General features: G+C 32.8%; 1 pseudogene; it reads right to left on the bottom strand.

Annotated features, from left to right (window-relative positions):
- The window catches only part of LOC149534435 (cytochrome P450 94A2 pseudogene), a 148278-nt pseudogene extending 136052 nt beyond the window's left edge, over positions 1 to 12226 (bottom strand).
- Between the last annotated feature and the right edge of the window lie 11805 nt (positions 12227 to 24031).

Raw genomic sequence — 24031 nt, 5'->3', positions numbered from 1 at the left:
CCAGTTTTGTCATGTAATCTTCCCTACTTGCAAGCATTTGATCCTTATCCTTGGAAATCAGTATCAATTAACACACTTAAATTTTTTTAACACAAACACTTAATGCTTGACTTATGTCATTGTCTTTTCTTTGTGTACTGACTGTTATTGCTTTTCATTGAGTTTTCTTGTTTAATAAGTCTCTCTAGGATGCATAGCTAGAGGACTTGGGGCATGGGAAATGTTTTAATTTATTTTCTACTTGTGGGTGTGGTCTTAAAACTCTAGAGTTTCTCTTGTTGTCCCCTTAAAACACTTAGGAGATTTGAGGCATCATCCTTGACTACTTTTGTACAACCATTCTTATGGTCATCCTAGCATCTATGCCTTGATGTGAGCATGGTTTTGTTATATTAAATTGGGTAAGCTAACATCATAGCCATCTTGACCTTTATGTCTTTGATGCTTATGTTAGAATCTTTTCACATTCTGATCCAATATAAATCACAAACATATTTTCATAGTCGCACTTGTGACTAGCTAGTGATGATTGTGTGATTTTTCGATGTCCATTAATAATGGCCCAATGATGAAAATAAGTTCTTTTACATTCTCTAATGAATGATGAACACAAAATCCTATGTTACAGTTGCTCTTTTGCAAGTACACCTTTTCATTTTTATGTAGCTTGCATTATTAGACTTCATGTTAGTTTGCATTTTTAGGCTACATTATGAGTTTGGGAGGGTTCTCCCTTCATCTTTCTTGTGGACTTTTAATCAACTATGGTCATGTTTTGATCTTCATTTCCTTATCTTCTTTCATGATCCCAATCAAAATTTCTATCTTATTTATAGTTTATTGATTTTGGAGCTGACGCAGTGCAAGGTAGGAGAATCCCCAAAGGAGATGTCCTAGCCCCTAGAAAATAACCATGCAGTGGAAACACAATAGCAAGAAGAAATAACACAAGATCAGATACCAAATCACAACTCTTTATCTATAAAATATAATTGTTACATGCAATGTGTTGGGTTGTAAGGCCTTCCCGGTTATGGCCAAATACAAGAGCAATTACAATAATAGTTCTACAAGATCCCTCAAGATCCAATCCAAACCTAACTAGTCTGGATCCAAACTCTAGTAGAAACCCCCAAGGAAGATCTCAACTTGTACTCGCAAGCCTCCAAGAAATCTCCTTGTTTTCCAAGCCGTAGCTACTAGCTCTTCTCTAAATTTGGTCTTCAAGATCCAAGTGTAAACTACCTCACGTTTGGCACTATGTCCACACATTCACAACTCCATCACAATCCTCTTGTAAATTGCCTCACATTCAGTGCTCTATCCATAGACTTAGGAAAAATCACTCTTGAAGTGTTCCTCTTCTCCATAATGGATGAATAATCACTCTGAATGAATGACTAAAAGACTCCACAAGACCCTCTACTTATACCCAACTAAGCCACAAGTTAGTCTAGAAATTAAATATTAAAATAAACCCCTTACATTAAATATAGGTCTAGCCACAACTCGACTACAACACTAATTTATACACAAATTAAATGCCATAAGTTGGCTCATAGACAACTTGGCACCAACATAAACCAAGACCAAGCCAAGTGTCAGCAAAAGCAAGCTGAGCACTAGTAATTCCAAGCATCACTAAGTCCCACAAACCATGTTGATCTCCAAGACCATGTCGAGCTCCATAGAACATACTGAGTTCCAAGACCATGTCAAGCTCCATAAAAAATGTCGTGCTCCTAGAGCATGTCAAGCTCCTAGACCATGCCAAGCTCCAACACCATGTTGAGTTTCATAGACCATGCTAAGCTCCCAAAGGATGCTGAGCACTAGTCCTTCTTTGACTAAGTACCATTCCAAGCACCCACCAAAGCAACTACCAAGCCTCCTCCCATGAACTCCAAAATAGTCATTGACCAAACCCAAGATGCTCTTGCATCAGGAGCATTCTATTTCTTATGAAAATTTTTCTTTTCTTCTTTCTATTTCTTTTCATCTCTTCCATTTTCTTTTACCCCACTTCTTTTCTTCTAATTCAACTTTGAAGCATAATATTTCATTCTTGATGATCTACCTTGGTTCTATGATTCTTATATCTTTCATCTTACATCAAAAAATTTATCTTTTGTTTGATTTGATCAAATTTATCAATTTGTTGTTTCTCCTCTATCTCATTTTGATTTCAATCATGAGGGGGCAATACCTATCAAATTCAATCCTTGAGTTAGTTTTATCAATTTTATCCTCAACTTTTTTAAGTCAAAATTTATTTATATTCTTTGTCCTGATGTGTTCCCAAATCGACCACACATCTAGGTTGTTTTGTGATCCCAAATCAATCTCACAGTTCAATTTCTTTCTTTGACTACATGTGTTCCCAAATCGATCACACATTAGTCAAAGAGGGGCATATGTATGCACCCTAAAATGGTTACCTAGACTATGGGCCCCCATTATTCAATTTATCAATTTATCAATATTCTTGAATCAATGGTTTGCAATATTTTATTAAATCAATTTCCTTGGTCAAATTTAATTATTTTTTTCCTAAGGTTGATCATTTTATCCTAAGTCTTGTTTAATTAAAAGAAAATCTCCCTTTTAATTAAATAAAATAAGTCCTCATTTAATTAAAAGAAAACCTCTCTTTTAATTAACTTCATCCACATTTAATTAATTAAGAGAAAAACCCCTCTTTTAATTTAATTTAATATTTACTATTTATTTAAAAGAACTTGCTCCCTTTTAATTAAATAAATCCCATGTGAAAAAATAAATGAAATAAATAACAATTAAATAAATTTCTTTTTCCTTCCCTCATTTAATTCTTCTCCTCTTTTCTCATTGGTGGAATTTTGTCTCACATGGATCAAACTCTATTATCCCATATTGGTTATGAGAAGCTTCCAACATCGACACATTTCTTTATAAGGGAGAGTCCTCTCCTCATTTTTGACATCCATTATTATGCTATTGTTATGCTACAGGTTTGGAGAGCGATTTTTGGAGTTTGAATACTAAAGCTATTTGTGGAGAACTTATATCTTCTTGTCTTCTTCTCTCATGCATACATGGCTTCCATCATCATGGTCCATTCTTGCATTTTCATATTATCTTAGAGTCATATTTGTTTTCATAGATTAGTATTGCATTTTTATTGCATTTCCTTTCTTGCATTTATGTTGTTATCATATATATTAGTTTTAATCTCCATTTGCATGCATTTTGGATCCTCAAATCTCTTGTTTCATGGTGTACTTGCATTTGCATAAACTAGGTCAAACTAAGGGCCTTCATTACAAACCCATGCACTCCAAGAATTAAGAGTTATGAGCCATCATTTGAGATCTCATTTTTTAGAAATCTTGCATATAATGACTCATAGAAGTGTGCCCACATTTTAGGAATATAGTAGGTTTTCTTAGGCTGCCCCTCCTAAGTGTTGGGACATCATCTGCTATGCCATCATGTGGTACATCACCTTAGAGGACCATTTTCAAGTACTATACTACTACTATTTCCCATCCTAAATCATTTTAGAAATTTGGACTACATCTCCTTCCCATTTTTGTTATTGCATTTGCTAGAGGATGGTATTCTTAAGGCAAGGAGGAAACATGAGGAGGGGAAAACCTTCTACTTCATCCACTAGGGGCTGATGAATAAAATTTATACCTAACATCTTTCCTTGAATCTGCTGATTAACTCCCTTGTCTCTGTTACCCCTGAAGCCTCCCTTGACCTGGCCTTGGCCATGAGAAGTTCAAGAAAACCCCTACCCCTAATTTTAAAATTAACCTAGAGTTTAAAATAAGCCTAATTGAGTAGGAGTCAAACACTAGGCAGGGTAAGCAAAGCACTAGGAGGTCTAGAAAATGCCTCCAGATGAAAAAATTTATGTCCCCCCCAATGCATAATTCTACTTGTGATTCCTTTAGAATTTATGTTATACCTATTAAAAAGAAGAGAATGCCTTAGGAAAAAACCTACCCCAAGCCCTATAAGTCCCTCCCATGTCTTTGACATTCTTGAGTGTACCCTTGCTAGGAGTTTGGGGATGATATTACCTCCCTGAGAAAATAAACTCCCAAAGGTGCAAGGAAGAAGGGAAAGCATAGCCATAGCAAGGTGAGACTAGAAAGGCTAGAGAATCCCATGAGGGACTTGGCCAACAACCAAACTACTATCTAGTATAGGTTCAAAACCTTGGTCGATTTTTCCACCAAGGTCATGCACTCCATGGCCACCATGCTTTATTTTTTGCAAGAAAACAAAGAGGAAAAGGACTTGGGAAAAATCAATGAGAAAACTCATTCCATCTATAGGTTCTTAGCCGAGGATTGGCTAAAAACCATCCTAGACAAACTGATTAAAGAGAAAGGTGAGGACGGGGACAAGGATGTGCCTATTAAGGAGGATAGCCATGGGATTGAAAATGGTAGCTAGCTCTATGTCTTTTTTTTTTTTTCCTGGTTTATGATTACACCTATAAACTTGGTACCCCATGATTTTTTTATGTTTATGTCATTTAAGGGGACTCATAGCAACAATTTTTGTAAAGGGCACTATTTTATTTTATAGTCTGCTATGCATATTAGTTTAAAGACTACTAGTACTATTAAGTTGACTATGAACTTCTTATTTTTGAAGTTTAAAGTTGGTATTGGATAGTTGATATGGAGGTTACCTCCAACTATTTTTTTCAGCCTTTTTGTACTTTAGGCCCAGCCCCTTGTCTTGTTGGTTTCTATCAATTACTTATTAAGAAAACATGTATTTTCTCTGTGAAGGGCATTTGGAATTTGTGGACCTCATTGTCTTGCAATGCCCTTTTTCATGGGAAACTTAGATGTATATTCCATAGAGGTGGAATCTGTGCTAGCCTATTATGGAGAAGATAATGGATTTTTGGATGATGTCAAAAGGTCATAAACCTTGTCATGAATAGCGACTTGTGGATTCTTCTCATCCCTCATGTTATGTGGAATCTATGGAAGGCAAGAAATAATAGGGTGTTTAGGGACTCTTCCATCTTTCTACCATTGCTAGCTGAAAGGATAAAAACCAATGTTGTTGATAATCTCCATAGTTACCTTTAGGAGAAACTTTCTTTTTGTGATGGTAAACATGAATGAGTCAGGGTGAATAAAAAAGTGCTAAATAAAGAGAAATAGGATAGTGCAAGATGGAATTGCCCACCTTAGGGGTGGCTTAAGAAGAATTTTGATGAGGTAGTCAAAGGGGGCCCTTGTCTTGTTAGTTGTGGTACGATTGTTAGAAATAAAAGATGTAATATAATTAAAGTCATTGTTGTCCCTCTTGGGATCAAGATGAACCACTTGGCTAAGGTGATTGTTTTACTCTAGGGTTTAAGACTGGTGGATAAATGTAGTAGTAGATGGTTATGGACTAAGAGAGACTCCTAGAATATTCTCAATTATATTTATAATAGGTCAATTTTATCTTGCACTGTAGACAATATAAATCAAGAGGCAAACATATTTATTAACAATCTTGAAAAGGCCCATAACAACCACCTGTATAGAGAATCCAATAAGGTCACTAGCATGTTGGTCAACATGGTGGTTGTTGACACCTCTTCCATTCATTTGAATGATGACACTAACTCATTAATCATGACAAGATGCTTAGTAAAGTTAATTATTTTACAAATCTTTCTAATTATGAAAGGTAGTATAGGGGACATGATTTTTAATAATTGCGGTGCTTTCATAAGTGTGAAGTGTAATAATCAAATTTATTACCAAGCTTTGTGGGCATTATATTTGCAACTACTTCTTCTTGGCTTTCTATTGTGTGATGTGTAATTTGTGTTAAGTGATATTTTTCAAAGGGTTATTTTTAGTGTTAAAATCATGGGTGGTTAATGAGGGAACAACCCAAGACAAAATGAACACAACAAGAAAAGGGGAATATTATTATCAAAAGTGATATGCTATGGCATTAATTAAAATGAAAATAGACACAATGACATGTCCTATGGCTTACAATGTTATTAGATTTTGGAGAAAAACCTTTCTCAAAGTACCTTCTCCCAAACCCCACCAAAAGACTTGTATTTACAATGCCAAAAATGGTCTTAAGTAGCCTAAATTAGGTTTGGGGTTAGGAATACATTTTAAAATATTTCATAGGGTTAGGAAAACATGTCAAAATTTGGTGTAAAATTAGAAGAATCCAGAAATGGTAGTCCAACTTCTGGGAGGCATAACTTTTGATCCGGGACTATGAGTGATGAATTGTTTACATTTCTTGAAACCTCTCCAAGTGCTCTATAGCCCTAGGGACCAATTTTTCTGGTTCCCCATTTTTTGTGCCTGTACAAGGCCATTTAATGCCTCAAATCTGACTTTGAAGCATTCTTAGGAGGTCTCCAGGCAACTTAAAATTGCAATAAATTTCAAACCATAAAGCCTTTTGACCTGATTCTTTTTCTAGAGTACTTTAAATTACAATTATAATAACCTCTCAAACTTACACCCTCAAAATCATCTACTTATGGCTCAATTACAAAAACAACCTATTTTCAGCATTGCCATGTATCCCAAGGCCCTAAAAAACTCTAACGCAAAAAACCAATAGTGGAACTATGAGAGTTGGAATGTCTATTTGACCCAAATGGGTATACAAAAATAAAGACACATTAAATAGAAACTAACACTAAGCATTTTTTTGGGGGGTGATATAGGATTGCCCTTACACTACTAGATGCTCCTATAGTAGAGGTGTTTTGAAGAGGAGAGAACCAAGGAATTACATAACAAAGGGAGTGAGGAACCAAAGGTGCCATTTATGGAGAGGATGAAGTATTTAAAGCCTAAATTTTGGAATAATTTATCCATGATTGGGAGGTGAGGAATGTGAAACTAGTAGGAAGATGTCTAAAGCTAAACATTAAAATTATGGCATTGATCACTTGTCTTAAAACTAGAGTTATGCAGTTTTACCATAACAAATAATTTTTTTAAGAAGTTAAAAAAATTACAAAGAAAAATGATTGGGTATTAATTAAAGAAAAAGGAGGCTCTTATGTGATTTTGTTGATTAAAACCCTATGGAAGAAGGTACTTGAGGTTGTGATTTAGTTTATTACTCTAGATGGATATTATGATAGAGCCTGTAACTATCATTTTGCCTTTCTGAATCACTTTAGGTATTTTTTTAAAAAGTATTTTTTTCCTTCTGTTTTCTTTGTTATTTCCCTAATAGTGTCAAGGTTTATATACAGAAGCACAATAAACTCATTCTACATGAAGGGATGATATGTTAAATTTTTTAGTATATGATGGATAATGTGAAAGAGTCATTCCCAAGGACTATGATGATCAATAAGGAAAATATCTCTAAGAGTCTTGGAAATAGAAAAGGAAAGGGAAAATGCATTATTACTTATATTGGTGAGGGTAAGACTATTTTGATTAAGAGGAATAAGAAAAATGTGAATTACAAGGAGATCGAAATGGAGTCAAAAGGAAAGAGTGAGGATGAACTGAAGATTTTGGAGATGGAAAAAGAAAGGGAAAGTCATTATTCATGTGGCTTAGTGGAGAATATGTATAGCTCTCACAATAATTGGATGTCCCCTATTTTAATTCACTCTTACAAGAATAAAGGCCTTTCATAGAATGATAGGAGTGAGGAGAAAAAATAGATAAATGATGAGGAGGATGTGGATGAATTTGATAAAGAAGTTCCTTTGCTTGAAGACATTTTTGAGATGATAGATCATGATGTTTATATTTCTCCAAATGTCTTGGCCTTGAAAGAGATGAATGAAGAGCTTGACAGTGATGAAAAGGAAAACAACAAAAGGAATTATACCTTGACCATTACTATTGATGTGGATGAGGTCAATGTAAAGCTAAGTTGTAATATGACCTTAAGGATTGAGTGTTGAACCTACCCTTGGTGTTTTGCAGAGTATGAAATCCAATTCTCTATATACTTTCCATATCGAAAAGTAGTCCTTCAACTCTATTAAAATCCTAAATATTAACTGTTAATCCTTGAATGCAAAGATGAAATAACTTGTGAGTAAATTGTAGCATGTTATTGAGAAAGAAAAAATAGGGGAGCCTAGTGAAAAGAATAATATTATTCTTAGCCTAAAGAGAATTGATAAAATATAAAAGATTACTGATGATATGACCAAAAGGTACTAAGCGATAGTGAAGGGCATTGTTGAACACCTGAACAAACTTGATCCTTACCTTGAGAATCACCCTCTCTACCCACCTCTCCTTTTCTTTTTGAGAATATTTCCTAACACTCTAGATTTTACATCCCACCCAAGCATCTACAACACTATTTTGATCTAAAACTCAAAAATTATTATCAAAAATTATGTACTCTTCCTCAAACTTTGGGAAGGTAGATTCTAGCACTTTTTCAATGACTAGAGGACTCAAGTTAGTCTGTTCAATATTAGGAGGGGCCTTTAGAAGAAAATCTTGGGTTAGGACTTGTCAAGGAATCTATTTCTTTTACTTAGCATTAGGGAGAGAATCACAAGGTATGTTTTCCTTATTCACCTCTTTGATCTACTCCTATGGACGAGAGAAAAAAATGTCCTTACCTTGAGCATCATCCTCTCTACCCACCTCTCCTTTTCCACAACTTACATGAAAAATAGACAAAGGGGATAAAATTTTACTCACCAAATTGGTGCCATATTTCTAGATTAGGTAATATCTCAATAGAGATAGGAATATTTGTAGAGTTTACCACCCCTACATAGATCCTTTCATACACTGGATGTTTCCTCATGGTTGTGATAGCATCTAGAGAATGAAGATCCCCAAAAGAAATTAAAATACTTCTAAAGTTATCCCCATGCCAATATTCTATTGGCAAGCCAAAAAGTTGTACGTTGATTTTTAAGACGAAAAATTATTTATAACTTAAAGATGGATTGCTACAAATTACATCAATAGGATCTTCCTTACACGAGAAGGTGATGGAAAAGCACCCATATTGTAAGGGTTGCAATCTTCACCTTCTCCTTAAGCTTCCATTTCTTAAGAATAAAATCTTCGATAGTCTCTATATTTAGTCTAAAGCCAATAAATTTCTCCATAAGGAAGAAATTCATAAAGAAAATATTGTGGTCAATAACTTGATACGGGATCATTTTTTTAATCTAGTTTAATGATTTGTTCCATAGAAGGGAAAGTAAATCTAGTAGTTGGGTTAACTCAAAAGAGATATGCCCAATTATTAATAGTATTCTTCTCCTCTTACCTAACCTTAGTATAAACTTAACAAAGTAATAAGTGGGAATAATATAAGAAACCTAACACCCCTCATTAAAAGTAGAGACATGATTTTAATTTAGACAAGTATTAATAGAAATATTACCTCCTAGGTCCACCTAGACCATCTGAAAGGGACACAAAATCTTACCATTCTCCAAATTTACTCCCAAATACCATTCTTATAACACCTATTCTTTTGACCCTTAATATCTCCTACACCTACCTCCATTATCAAGGAATTGATAACAAAGCTAGTAGTGGGGATCTAAAATCATCTTGTTATTCTCCATTAAAAATATATATTTTTCATTAAGTTTATAGTTTAGATAGTTGTAATAATGTTAGTCATTTGTCTTTGTATTGGTTATAATTAGAAATTCAAAAAAGAAAAAAAAATAAGCTCTCAATTTTTTTTTATAAATGAGATGTCTTCATTCATTTAATTCATTGCATTGAATGTCAACTTCATTAATTGGTTCAAACTTGAAACAATTGTATATGTCATCTATTTTGGAATTGTCATTTAATTTGGGTTTTCTATGTAATATTAGATTGGTTATTTTGAGAAGTAACCATTCAAAAAATGAACCGTCATCCAATTTTAATATTTTTTGGCTTTGTTATCAAATAGTTTTTTGGTAAAATTTTCAACCCTATTAATGTTGTTATAGATATGATGATATATTGAAGTGACAAAATTAATCAATTCAAAAAGTATATCTACCTACAATGGAATATTTGCAATTGCTTAGTTGATTAAATATCACCAAGCTTTCTAAAATTTGAGCATCAAATTTATAACATATTAAATAATTTGGGTTGAATTTTAATCATATTAATGTCTTTATTGAAATTGAATTCTTTTGTATGTATCATCATATTAAAAACATATATAACTAAAAATTTATACAAACATATGCATTGAAATATGCACTAATATGTAGTTAAGGTAGCTTATAACCTCTTCATCCCAAAATAGAAATGTCATGGACTACTTTGGAAACCCAAACAAAACTTTGACTGATTTGGGTAAGCGCTTTGATAGGAAGAGGCCATAAACTGTGGTCCTAAGTTGTGTTTGGATATTTTGACTATTGGGTTGAACAAGTACAAAACATGTAGAAACATAGAGGAGGAACATACACTATTTGACATGATGTCTCAAAGAGATGTGTCCTCACAAACTAAAATTATTTCATGTTTTTCACAAAATGGATTTGTTGAGGATGCTATAGAAGCACGCAAGCAAGTGTAATTGACAAGTGTGAATTTAAATTTCATGACCTTTTCCAGCATCCTCAATGCCTCTAAACATCCATCAATGTATAAAAGATACAATAGAAAATTCAATAGAATGCTTGAAAGAGATGTCTCATAGACTATAATAATTGCATATAAAAAGAACTTTAAAATACAATAAAATAATGCAAAATAATATAAATTTTACTTGTAATTTTCAAAACAATATTTTCTCCTTTTCAAATTTTCTAATATTTTTAAAATATGAACAATGAAATTACAATACCATTTTAAAAAGAAATTACAATACCTTTTATTTTATTTCTATTTAAATATTAACTACCATAGACTCATGTTCAACTTTAATCAATACCAAAAAAAAAAATGTTAACTAAACTTGAGACTCATGTTCTACTTTAATCAATAGAATTATATTTTTTAACTAAACTTGAGAATGAATTTTATGAAACGTATACTATTAACATAATTCAAATATCATAACACAGAAAAATAAAATCATTTTACTTCAAAACAAGTCACCACTCCGATGAGCAGATTTGTGACACTATACAAACTGCTTTAACTATAGATCCAACCTCGTTGCTTGATACATTAAGTGATAAGCCAATATATTACAATTATGACAACACAAATATAGATCCGACCTCGTTGCTTGATACATTAATTGATAAGCCAATATATTACAATTACTAAAAACACAAATAAATAATAAATATAGGTAGGTTGTTGATAGGTTTACTAAACATTACTGATCAATAATCCACCAGACTTGGTAGGTCACCGACATTCTACTGCAACAGGCAGCCCTCCTCCCATGCGCATGGTCAGAGACACCACGTAATCTGGAGATGCAATCCCACCATCTACCTTAAAACTGAAGCCATGAACAACAGACGCCACAACTGATTTCATCTGTATGAATGCCATCTCTTTACCGAGACATACTCGAGGCCCGGCATGGAATACTGGAAACTTGTATGGGTTGTAATTCACAAATTCCCCTTCTTTCAGCCATCTCTCAGGCCTGAAGTGCAAGCAGTCAGGACCCCAAATACTTTCCATCCTGCCCATCGCATAGCAACTGTAACTCAAGTTCCATCCTTTTCTCAAACAACTCCCATCTGGTAAAACATCATCTCTTTTGACACATTTAGTATCCACGGGCACAGGAGGATAAAGCCGCATTGACTCACACAGAGCAGCATGCAGATATTTCATATCTTTCAACTCTTCAAAGCGGAAACTAACCCCTTCTTCATTAGCACTTGTGGGTTGCGATGATCTCTTACCCAATATATGTAAGATTTCAGTGTGAATGGCATCCTCCACGGTCGGATGAGAAGATAGCAGCCAGACACTACGCCCGTGGCTATACAGCCACGAAAATGCACTTCCTTTACATTGTTTTTTCCAAGTTTTCAAAAAAAATTCTAAGTCCTCTCCTTCGTAAGAAAGTGCATTTAATTCTAAGTCCTCTCCTTCGTAAGAAAGTGCATTTTCGTGGCTGTATAGACGTTGCCCTGCAGAAACCTGTGGCGATTTGCAGCGACCTCCAAGGCATAACCAACAATGGGATAGATAGCAGGGCCTTTATAGGATCTGTTTAATATTTTCCCTTTCAGAGAACACAGCAAAATATAGCCAACTATAAACAAGAGGAGAGCAAGAGAAAGCATGCTGTCATCCATTTAGCAGAGTGTTTGCAAAGGCAATGGCGTTTTACAGTCGAGAGATGCTTTGAGTGATTATTTGACGTCTTACGGTTATATCGAGTTTGGGGGTCCCGTAATTACAGAAGCGACGTTAATAATACATAACTAGAAATCAACGGCGCCACAGATATTTTAATTCGATTGTACAAGGGAAAAAAATGACTTATTTGTGGTCTTGGCAATGCATACGGATACTCGATGGTTCGATCTGATGCAATTTATTGGAATAAGAATCGCGGGTTTACAGTGGAGAGACAGAGATCTTTCCGTGATTATACAAGCTCTCAGTCATATAGTGAGCTTGGTGGTAAAGGTGACTAAATGTGAGTGGTACATTTCACCTAAAACTAGAAATTTGAGTTTGATTGGACCATCAACATTGGCCGTCCAGGAAACTTTTGGCTAAACAGTCCAAAATATACACTTATTTGATTTGACCATTTCTTTACTTTATTAAATTAATTTGAAAATTACTAAGATTTTTAATTAAATTAATAAATTTACAAAACAATAAAATCAGATGCATATTTGTTGTTGCATAGATGTTTATGTCAAGAAACTTGTCATTTCCTTTAGGAGGTATAGCTATGGACAACACAATAAATCTTGTTAATATTGTATGAGGCAATCATTTTTGTAGTTATATGTACTCTGAAGGAATTAATGACTTCATTGCAACTGTTTGGATGGAAATTAAGAATGAATTTTATTTTAAATAAAATTTTAATTTATATTATAAATTATATTTAGACTTTAAGATTAGAAATGATAAACTCAGCATTTTTAATTCAATGTTAAATATTAATTGATAAGAGATAGTATAACATTCTTAAAAAGAAGTATTATGAAGACTCTATTTACAATGTTTGGCAACACCTGTAAAGTTTTAAATGTCAAGTTTAAAAAAAAGCAAATAAACTCCAATTTAGTGATAGCATCTATGTCATCTCCATTCTCCTCATAAGCTTATCGAAATAGACTGCAAAATTGACAAGCTATAGACTCGTAAAGTCACCAATGTGTAATTAGTCAGCAACTAACTTCCAAGATGGCCAACAGAAAGTTTCCAACTATAGTCCAAGAGCATCAAATTCCATTGAAGTTTGAAGAAAGGACCCACAAGAATCAAAATGAAAATCTCGATGACTTCTACAAGCACCTTGGCACACCTAGTTCAATCACTAAGTACACACGAACCTCCTCGAGAGAAGGTGCATATTAGATGATTCTGAGAAATAATATAGGTATCATTTCCTAATGAGTTTATTTCCTTCGCTAGATGAATAGCTTCAAGTGTAGCATTTTTTAGCTTCCACCTAAATTTAGCATTAGAGAAAATTATAGCTTTACTGTAAAAGAAAAAATGCTAATTAAAAACACAATGATGAAAGATAGCATTGTTTTGATTTTCTCATATATAGAAAAGTATTTCCAACATGAAAGTGTGCTAGATCAATGGAAGATGAGATGAATCTCAAAATTGTGTGTCAAGAAATGGGGTAGGTTTGAAAGATCTAAAAGATGACAAAATGGAATCATTGATGTGGATTATTACAAGCCCATAAAAACTCAAAGAAGATTCTCAACCCTTAAATAAGAAGTCTTGGAAGGTATCCCACATGAAGAATGATTCATTGAAGTTGATGTCATGATATTAGTGAAATTCTTAAAATTTTATTGTCAAAGGATGAGCCTTGGAAGTCTAGTGTTTACTTTACTCTCAATTGTTAGAATCTAGTCCACCAATATTTTGAAGCAACGGCATGGGATGAAAAAGAGATTCCTAGAAAATAGAAATCTGCCCATATGATCAATCTTATTCTAATCAAGGTTATCAATATTATTCAAGTTGGGAAAGAAATATTCTTTATAAGACAATTCCTTATTCCACTAGAATTTGAAGATAGAAACCTAGAAAAAATGTCTACATATCAGATAGCTTGTTTGATATTGTTTTCCTCCTCAAAAAAGGATGAGTATGAAGCCATAAAAAAAGTGTCTCTTTACTAGATACTAGGAAGAATTTGGAAGAGAAATTTGATTGAGTTTGAGTTGGAGACATTAAATAATCTTACAAATAAATAACATATTTACTAACCAAAATATCATCTCAAGTCAAAACTATTCAATATATATAAAAAAGTAAATTAATATTAAATGGCTAACTATATAAACTTGACTGAAACAAGAGCTCTAGTTGAGTTGGAGTACCTACATTGTGTAAGAGGTGAGAACTAGATTTTGAATGGAAATGTATTGTGTGATATAATAGAATTGAAATCGAGGTGATAATACTAGTCACAAGATTGAAAAATAATTTTCTTTGATATTTACTTATATGCCAAGGTTAGAAAGAAGTATTTAAAGATCCAAAATAAATTTCTTTAGGTCCACTACTATCTCATATAAGATGTTACAAATTGAAACCAAAATGAAATAAAATGTTAGTTGATATAAGATGTTAGCCGATCTTCTTGATAGCTTCCATATCACCACATTCTTTCTCTCCTTGGCCCTTGCCTGTAGTGGAACAAACTGTGTTATCTTAATATTCATCTTCATTCTTTCTCAGATCAACAAGTCTTTCTTCTTTCTCTCTTTTCATCTCTCCTCCATTTTTTTCTCTTTTACATTCACATATTGTTAAACACTTTTTGATTATATGCATCCTTACATTTTAGGATGTCGAAACCCTAAAAAAAATATACCACCCAAAACAATGAATATAAAATTTGAATTGCATGTATTGGTAATCCATGGATAACTTTTGACACCTATACTATAGGGTCTAGACTAGTAGCCCTGCTAGTGTGGTCTAAGTATAACCTTAGGCTCTCTTTCCTTTCTTCTTTTCATTATTTTTCTAGAATACTAATTCGATTGCAATGCAAACCATGTCTACTTCTGCCATGTCATAGTGATGAATCATCATGCTGATTGTAACTTTCCTCATCTCCATGTAAACCATTGAGGATATCTAGGTCAAAGATTAATGAAATGGTATACTTCATTTACAATTAGGTTCTAGTCAATGACAACACTTTGGTGTGCTAGATATTTACAACATCAACTGCCCTTCTTATGGCAATGATACTTGTAGGATCAACAATCTCCCCCTTTGGTAGTGATAGGAAAACTTATGATCCTTCAACTTATGTTCACCTTTGTGTTTTAACATTTTTAGATTTATATTAGTAGGTGGACTTAACCAAAATTATAGAATATTTTATTATCATCACTCTTGTCCTTGTGACTCCTCATATGTTTGTTCATCTCTTCCTGTGTTCTTTCAGTCATTTTTTGTTTCCCTTTTTGTCTTCCCCATATACTCTCTCTTTTCTCCGTATTTATATACTACCCCCTTATTGACTTCTTTTTGTACTTTATTCACTCCACTTTATTCATTTCCTTCTCCCCTCATGCTTATTCTCTTCCAATGTATTTTTTGATAATTAATCTCTTTTTCTTTTGAATATCTTCCCCTTTTTTCTAAGTATTCTCCCCCTTTTATTCATCAATGAAAAATGGTCACAAGATGTTTGGGTACCTTGTCTTTGTAATAGCCAAAATGTTCCTTCTATGAGCTTTGGAGTTTTGAGTTACAGGGTAAGGCTTGTTACCATTGGTAGTCTAGTCTCCAATTCTTTTATGGTGTCTATGAGCTCAATGGATAGTAAGATTTGTGCCTCTTTTACATGCTCTTGGATACTTCTTATCATTTTAGATAGGAAGCATCGCAATTCAGAGTGCATACAAGTTCTCTTATGTTGGTCATCCTTGATTCAATTAATCATATTGAGCTTTTCCTATATCTGACCAATATACAACATTTTCAAGCTTGTAATGATGTCAAACAAGGTTTGTGTAACCTGTAGCTCTTTACATTCTTTCTTCAAAGTATTATCCAAATATGTCATGTAACTTTCTAGGAGTTTGATATCTTCTATAGAGTGTTGGAACACCTTTTAGCAATTATACTACCATACCTTCTTTTTACAAGTTTCTTTATGTGTTTCTCAATCAATTGTGTGAGCTTCTTTGGGTTTTCTTTTTTTTAACCAATGTCACCAGTTGAGTCATCAATATTTGTATTATTAAGTAATTGCTCAAGTTGTTTTATGAGATTTGCATTAGTATTTTCCTTGGCTATAATAACTAGTCCTTTGACCACTTCTCATAATTTTATCACCATTTGAACTCATTTTTGTTTCTTGTTCGAAAGCCTTAATGTCTTGAATCTTTGAACCATCTTGTAATGGCGATCAAGTTCTTTATTGCTTTAATCTCCTTTAGTCTTCTAGAATTCTTGTCTATTTCTTATTGGATTTTGAGGTCTTCTGCTTACTATGTATCTCTCTCAAATAATGATCCTTCATATTTAGATCTTGAAGGTCACAATCTTTGTCTTTTCCTGCTTTTCTCCTTTCTTTTATCTAGTTTACCCTTATCGAGATAGATTTTATGTTATCTATATGTTGGCTTTATCAATTTTTTAGACCTTTGGGTGCTGCTAGTAGTCATCTTGACTTGTCCTAAGTAACATGATTTACTAGTGGATCATCTTCTTGTTGTATAACACCTTCTACAAGATCCTATTCCACTATATCTATCGTGTCTTGTTTTGGATTCTTCTCATCTTTAGTAACAATAGCATATGCACTAACTACTTGTTGTAGTACAATTTCTTGTGCCTGTGAATTTATGGAATGAACCTATGTTCCTTCCAAACATGCAAGTTTTCCTTCTTTAAGTGATTAGTAGTCCCTTTTGAGTGACCTGTATTTTATTTCCTATTATATGTTTGTTCAGTTACTGCTAAAATAATTAGCAAATTCATTAGCTCAAGTGATTTCTTCCTCTCTAGTAAAACTCTACTAGGAAAAATTTCATATTGATATCTCCTTGGTTATGTGAGAGGGTTGAAGTTAACATGTATATTTGAGAATTCTTCAATGTATCCCTCATTTTCAAGTGCTCTGTTGGATCTAGTTAGCTTAATTATCTTTTTCTTTTCTTGTATCTAAATTCATTTCCCTTTTGGATCAATCTGTGTATGAGCTTTGTCTTTCTCTCTCATCCTCCTTGCATAGGTTATTTCCATTTGTTGTGTTATAGTTTTTAGTCACCTTGTTTCTTATTTAAATTATCCTTTCTCTCTCATAGTGGCAACCAATGCAATGTCTTGCTAAATAGAAAATTCATTAATGTACGCTTCTACATATGTTCTTCTCTTTGATGGTGCATATTCTATTCTAGCCTTGGTTAGTGCATCATCTAGAATTCATTTTAGTCTACAAAATCCAACTTTCCATCGTTTTAGTATCATAGGCACTAATTCCTTTGGTAATTCATCTTTTACATTTGTTGGTGTCCTATACTAGATAAGTTCTCATTCTAAGTAGAACAACACTAATAACAATATTTTTTTATTTCTCACTCATGAGTGGATATCTATCCTTTATTCTATTATAATTACTACTATGCACTATATCATTTATAATATCTTCAATTGAGAGTAGAGAGGGTGAATTCGTACCTCTTTTCACAAGTCTATTTGTCCTTGATTATCATTCTCTCATAGACCATGGGTTAGATCTCTTAGAGACTAGAGGTGGTTGGTTCTTCTTTGCTTCATTCTCATTATTCTTCTATTGGATTTATTTCCTCTATGATCCTCCCAAGTTTAGGGGAGGATGATTCTCATCCTAAGTTAATATTCATTTCAACTTCTCCCTGTCTTTGTAGGCTTGTTGTCTCTCTACTAATGACCTTCATCATTTTTCTTGCACCAGTTTTGGATTTGTTTAACCTTTCTTTGTGCTTGATTTTCTTTCCTCTTTCATGGCTTGATCCTTATCTTTCTCAAGTTTGATGACCACACTCCTTCTCATTGTTCTTATGTGATTTTTTGGTAGCTTAGGGTCAACATGCATTGACATAAGTAACTCAATAGAGGGCCTTGCCTCTTTCTCTTTCAATTCATACTATAATATCCTGAGACAATGTGTCATGGCTCTACTACTTGTATCATCCAATATTTTTTATATGCTAGAAAACATAATTCATTCTTATATTATCCCACTCGGGTAAAGATTATCCTTTCCCTTCTCTGCATAACCCTTTGGAATCAATTAAAATGTGACTTAAAAAATAATCTTTATTTTCTCCTTGTGACATATACATTTTTTCAAAAAAAATTATAGATTGGAATATCCTTAAAATAGTTGGATTGATGTTCATCCATGATATTATCTTTTGAAATTAAATAAAACACATAGCAGAATGGATCCATACTTATGTTGGAAATAATTTATTGATTGTGTGTTGTCTTTGATGTTACACAAAATATCATATTATTGCCAATTAGTGTATGTCGAGCTCACTTGGGTATTGAAGACAGTTTCCTATGTTTTTCGAATATTTCAGAGTTTGCCTAGTTTAAAAGACAGTGTCTACCGATTTCATTTGGGAAACAAAGGAAATTTTGCAGAAGCTGAGTGTTAATCGAGCTTACTCGGTTACTAAAGGAAATGTTGGATGAAACCACTATTAACTGAACTCACTTGATTACCAAAGGAACTTTGTGAATATGTAGTGTTGACCAAGTTCACTTGGTTAACACAAGAAAATCACTTTGAATTATAACAAAGATTTTCTTTTTTTGACATATTGAGTTCAATTGAATTGTTTGTTGGTTCTAGCCGACTGCAAAGATGAATATTAATTATTCTAAGTTGTATTCAAGACATCTTGACAATGTATAAAATATAAATATAAGGTCAAGTTAAGGATTGACTGTGAGGAACATAATTGAAGATTTGATGATGCTTAGAGGAAGTGAGTAAGAAGGATAAGAAGAATATCCTTGTTGAACTTCAAAGATACATTCAATCAAGAAGGATCAAGGACACAAGCCAGAATTGAGATATATAATCAGCAATTTAGTTGCATCAAAAATTAGATCATCTTATTGTTACTCTCTAACCATTGTAGTGGTGATTTAAATCTCTTACCAAAGTTGGCTTAAATAGCTATTTGTAAATCCTCTAACAAGGTGACATTTCTATTAAAGTGTCTAAAGACCTCTAACAAGGCCACTCCTAATAAGGTGATTAAATCCTCTAAAAGGGTCACACCTAATAGTGTATTTTGTAACCTTTAATAGGGTTGGATACTAATAGGGCTCACTTTAGAAGAATGAAAATTAGTAACTAGTTGCAATTTGTGATTTTTCCCAAGTTGTGTTGCCATGTTAAATCTCGGTGTCAATTGTGTTCATGTTATTTCTTTTATATCTATGCAGCTAAGTTAAATTAAGATTAACCATATATAAAATCTTAAGATTTTCATGTTAAACATTTTACAAGTTATTTCAATGTTTAAGGAGTTACAACAATCTACCTGTGTATTTTTTGAGTTATAGTAGAGTTCATTTTTCATAGAGTTTTGATTTGTATTGACATCTAAGGGATCTAGAATTTATTTTAGTGGTAATTGATTCATCCCTCCCCTCTTAGTTACTCCTCTTATATTTTCAACAATTGGTATCATAGGTTTTTGGTGCTTGTAGAGAAGGTTTCAAGAACCTAAGCTAAATATTAGGATGTCTTACAAAAGAGAGATTCCCAAGTTGAACAGAGACAATTTTGTAGCATGACGAGGAAATATGAGGTTACATCTAGCAACTACCAATGATTCAGGTTGTAAATATCTTGAAAGTGAATAAAAGACTCCTACAAGAACATTATCAATTGAAGAAATTTTTGAAAAAAAAAATCATAACATCATGATGATTGACATTGCTTCTACTCTTGATTTTGTTGAATTTGATGAAGTCAAAAGTTATACTACAACTTTTGATATGTGGTTCAAACTAAAAGCCATCTATGGAGGAGATGATAATGTAAGAAGAGATAAAGTTGAAAGTCTTAGTGCACAATTTGATCAGATGAAGCATACAAAGCTTGATATTGTATTAGCAGTCAAAATAGTGGCAAGATTCTTAGCAAATCCCAAGGAAAATCATATGGTGGAAATCAACAAAATCATGAGACCTATCTAAAAGGTACTAAAGAATATGGTTTATGGTACAAAAAGGGAGGCAATTTGAATTTGAAAGTATTCATAGATGCTGATTGGGCAGGAAGTGTTGATGACAGAAAGAACACAAGTGGTCGAGCATTATTTCTTGGTAAAAGACTAGTGTCTTGGACAAGAAAGAATTAGAATTGTATTTCTCAGTCCACAATAGGGGCAGAATATGTGGCAGTAGTAGTTAATTGTTCTAATATTGTTTGGTTCAAGTAACTGTTGGCAAGTATGAAGATAGAGATCAAGGATCTAGTGGTTATAAATTTTGATAGCACCAGTGTAATTAATATATCAAAGAATCCTGTGATGCATACCAAAACAAAACATATTGCTATAAAATGTCATTTTTTGAGAGATTCAGTACAAGATAAAGAGGTAGGATTGAAATATGTGAATACTAAAAAACAAATTGCAGATATATTCACTAAGCCATTACCTAAGGATGAAATTCTGTATCTAAGAGGTAAGTTATGGGTCATCCCCTTGTCTGAAGCTCACTAAATGTAGTTTAATGATTCATCAACATTGACTTAGTATCTATCGAGCAAGGTTGGCTAACAAAGGATTTTCTTGTTTTGGCATATTGAGTTCAATTGAATTGTTTGTTGGTTCTAGTCGACTGAGAAGATGAATATGAATTATTATAAGTTGTATTCAAGCTGACTTGACAATGGGTAAGATATAAATATAAGGTTAAGGTATGATTGAATGTGAGGAACATAATTGAAGATTTGATGATTCTTAGAGCAAGTGAATAAGAAGGATGAGTAGAATATCCTTGTTGAACTGCATGGATACATTCGATTAGTAAGGATCAAGTACACAAATTAGAATTTAGATCCATAATCAGCAATTTAGTTTCATCAAAAATCAGGTCATCTTATTCTTACTCTCTAACTATTGTAGCAGTGATTTAAATATCTTAATAGAGTTGGCTTAAGTAGTTATTTGTAAATCCTCTAACAAGGTGGCATTTTTATTGAAGTGTCTAAAGACCTCTAACAAGGCCACTCCTAATAGGGTGATTAAATCCTCTAATAGGGTCACACATAACAATTTGTTTTGTAACCTTTAACAGGGTTGGCTCCTAACATGGCTTACTTTAGAAGAGTGGAAATCAGTAATTAGTTGCAATTGGTGGTTTTTTCCAACTTGGGTTTCCATGTTAAATCTTGGTGTCAATTGTGTTCTTGCTATTTCTTTTATGTGTATGTAACTAAGTTAAAGTAAGATTAACCATAGATAATATCTTAAGATTTTCATATTAAACATTTGTTGAGTTATTTCAGTGTTTATCAAGTTACAACATTTTGCATGTGTGTTTGCTGAGTTACAAAAAAGTTCATTTTTCATAGAGTTTTGATTTGTATTGTCATCTAAGGGATCTAAAATATTTTTTTATGGTAATTGATTCACCCTCCCCTCTCAGTTACTCCTCTTATATTTCCAACAACTTGAATGGATGTAACTTGTAGTATTATTTCCTCTTCAGTACTAGGTTAATCATCATATATTTGTACATCTATTCACTTACATAAAATAGGGCACGGTTATAGATAATTTGGTATGTGCCAAAGAATTCTCCACTAGGTACATTGTTCTCCTTGTTGGAGCAGTAGATTTGATAGGCTATCGCCATTATATAAAAACTCAAATTTAGGGTTTGGTATGTCATTGATGGAAATTGATCATCCTTCCTTTCTTTCTCTAGTGACTTTCATAGCTTCATCAAGAAAAACCTTACCTATGGTTAGTTTTGTTCCAGAGTCATTAAATCCATTTATCCTCTAGATGACTTTCTTTGTGAGTTAATAGGGTCTTTCAAGCCACTTATATTCACTTTGTACTATGCTCAGTATAATTCTTACCTGATTATCCAAAAGTGAGACCACACTTCTTGTAGTAACCCATATAATAAGTGAACATACATTTTCTAAAGTATAGTGAGAACCATAAATATGCGGTAGAAAATGAAAGATTGGATGCACTTACACTATTATTTCCTTGCACTATTATAAGAATTATGAAGATGAACTAGATCTAATTCCAAGAAATTGTTAGCATCAAATACTCATGAGAAATAAATGATCAACATGTGGATTTTAAATAGAAAAACATATCAAAAAGCTATATCAAGGTCCCATGGTTTCTTTATTGAGTTTAGTTTATTGTGGAGATACAAAGATATCAATGCTAAAATTATCATTTTTTGTTGATTATATTATTGTTACTCTAATCATTAAGCATGTCAAATGATAATGTTTTCCAAAACATTGAGTAATATTTAACCAATTTTGTGCTTCTATACAATTACTTAGACCAGATTGTTCATGATCTAAGAAGTGCAATAAAAAAACAAGAATGATGATAATAGTGATACCATATGAAATAGAGCTTCAAAATGTAAAGGTTCATTCATTGCTTAAGACAAGTAAATCATGCATTTAGAAAGTTATTGGTTGATCACGATAGCTACAATATGAACATAAAGTAAAATATTTTGTGAGTTGATGAAAAGAAAAAGTATATGATCTCATATGTCAAACAAATGTGTCAATAATGCAAAAGAACCATGGAGAAGGTTAATCTGTAGGATTCCTTTTTCATATGGAATATAACATTATTTGATTGCATAAACACAAACAAAAAATTAACAATATTAACACACACTTATGGAATAGAGAGTCATCTGGTCATAGAAAGTCATCTGGTCATAGAAGTTCTAGAAAGATACCCATATCAGAATTAGAAAATAGAAAGATCTTTTCTATTTTAAACTCAATACTGAATCTTACAGTACTAATGTGTGTGTGAGTTAGGCATGCAAGATGTACATATCTTTACAAGTCATGATATTATACTTACAACTAAATACTTGTTGGAAGAGGTCAATGAACTCTTTTTAAGAGACATGTCTGGGGCTAAGAACGCAGTGTATATATTGCCCTAGATCATACTTGCACTAAAATACCTAATTTTTTAATTTTTTATTAACAATTAAAGAAAAAAGGCTTGTTTTATTACTTCAATAAAATGAAAAGGAATATAGTAAAAATCAATGTTTTGGCTTCCTTTTAAAGGAGATGGCCAAATACTGAGAGAAATGTCGAATACCAAATTTTATGTTTCAACTATTCTTTTATCACTATTGGCCATTACATATTTTTTTCCATGGGATGGAACTTTGAACCAACTCCAAAGTCTCTAACCAATTTACACTTTCTTCTATTTCTTTAAATTAGGCAAGGGTTCTGTTGCACACAGGATTGCTTAAGCATCACACATTAAGGCTAAAAGTCTTAAATAGTCAAAGTTGACTTATGTTTCCAAGCTTAATTTCTTCCTTAGTGTGATGTTTAAGGGTGGTTATTGTAGACAGCTCTTGTTATTTTAATATTATTTACTAATATCATTCTTCATAAAATCCATATATAAAATACCAATTTATTGTTCTTTAAGATACATGAAATTCAAAAAATCCTAACATGCTAAACATAAAAAAATTATAAATGACATGCAAAATAAAATGAACTACATAATATGTGATGTGCACACTTTTTGTATATGTACATAGAGAGAGAGAGAGAGAGAGAGAGAGAGAGAGAGAGAGAGAGAGAGAGAGAGAGAGAGAGAGAGAGAGAGAGAGAGAGATTATTGTTGCTTGGGCTTCACAAACTATTGACTAAAGCA

The sequence above is a fragment of the Cupressus sempervirens genome, chromosome 10 (assembly GCF_028749045.1).
Source record: "Cupressus sempervirens isolate cs-2001-9-10 chromosome 10, ASM2874904v1, whole genome shotgun sequence".
Classification (NCBI taxonomy): domain Eukaryota; kingdom Viridiplantae; phylum Streptophyta; class Pinopsida; order Cupressales; family Cupressaceae; genus Cupressus; species Cupressus sempervirens.
This window is presented reverse-complemented; position numbering and strand designations above follow the sequence as displayed.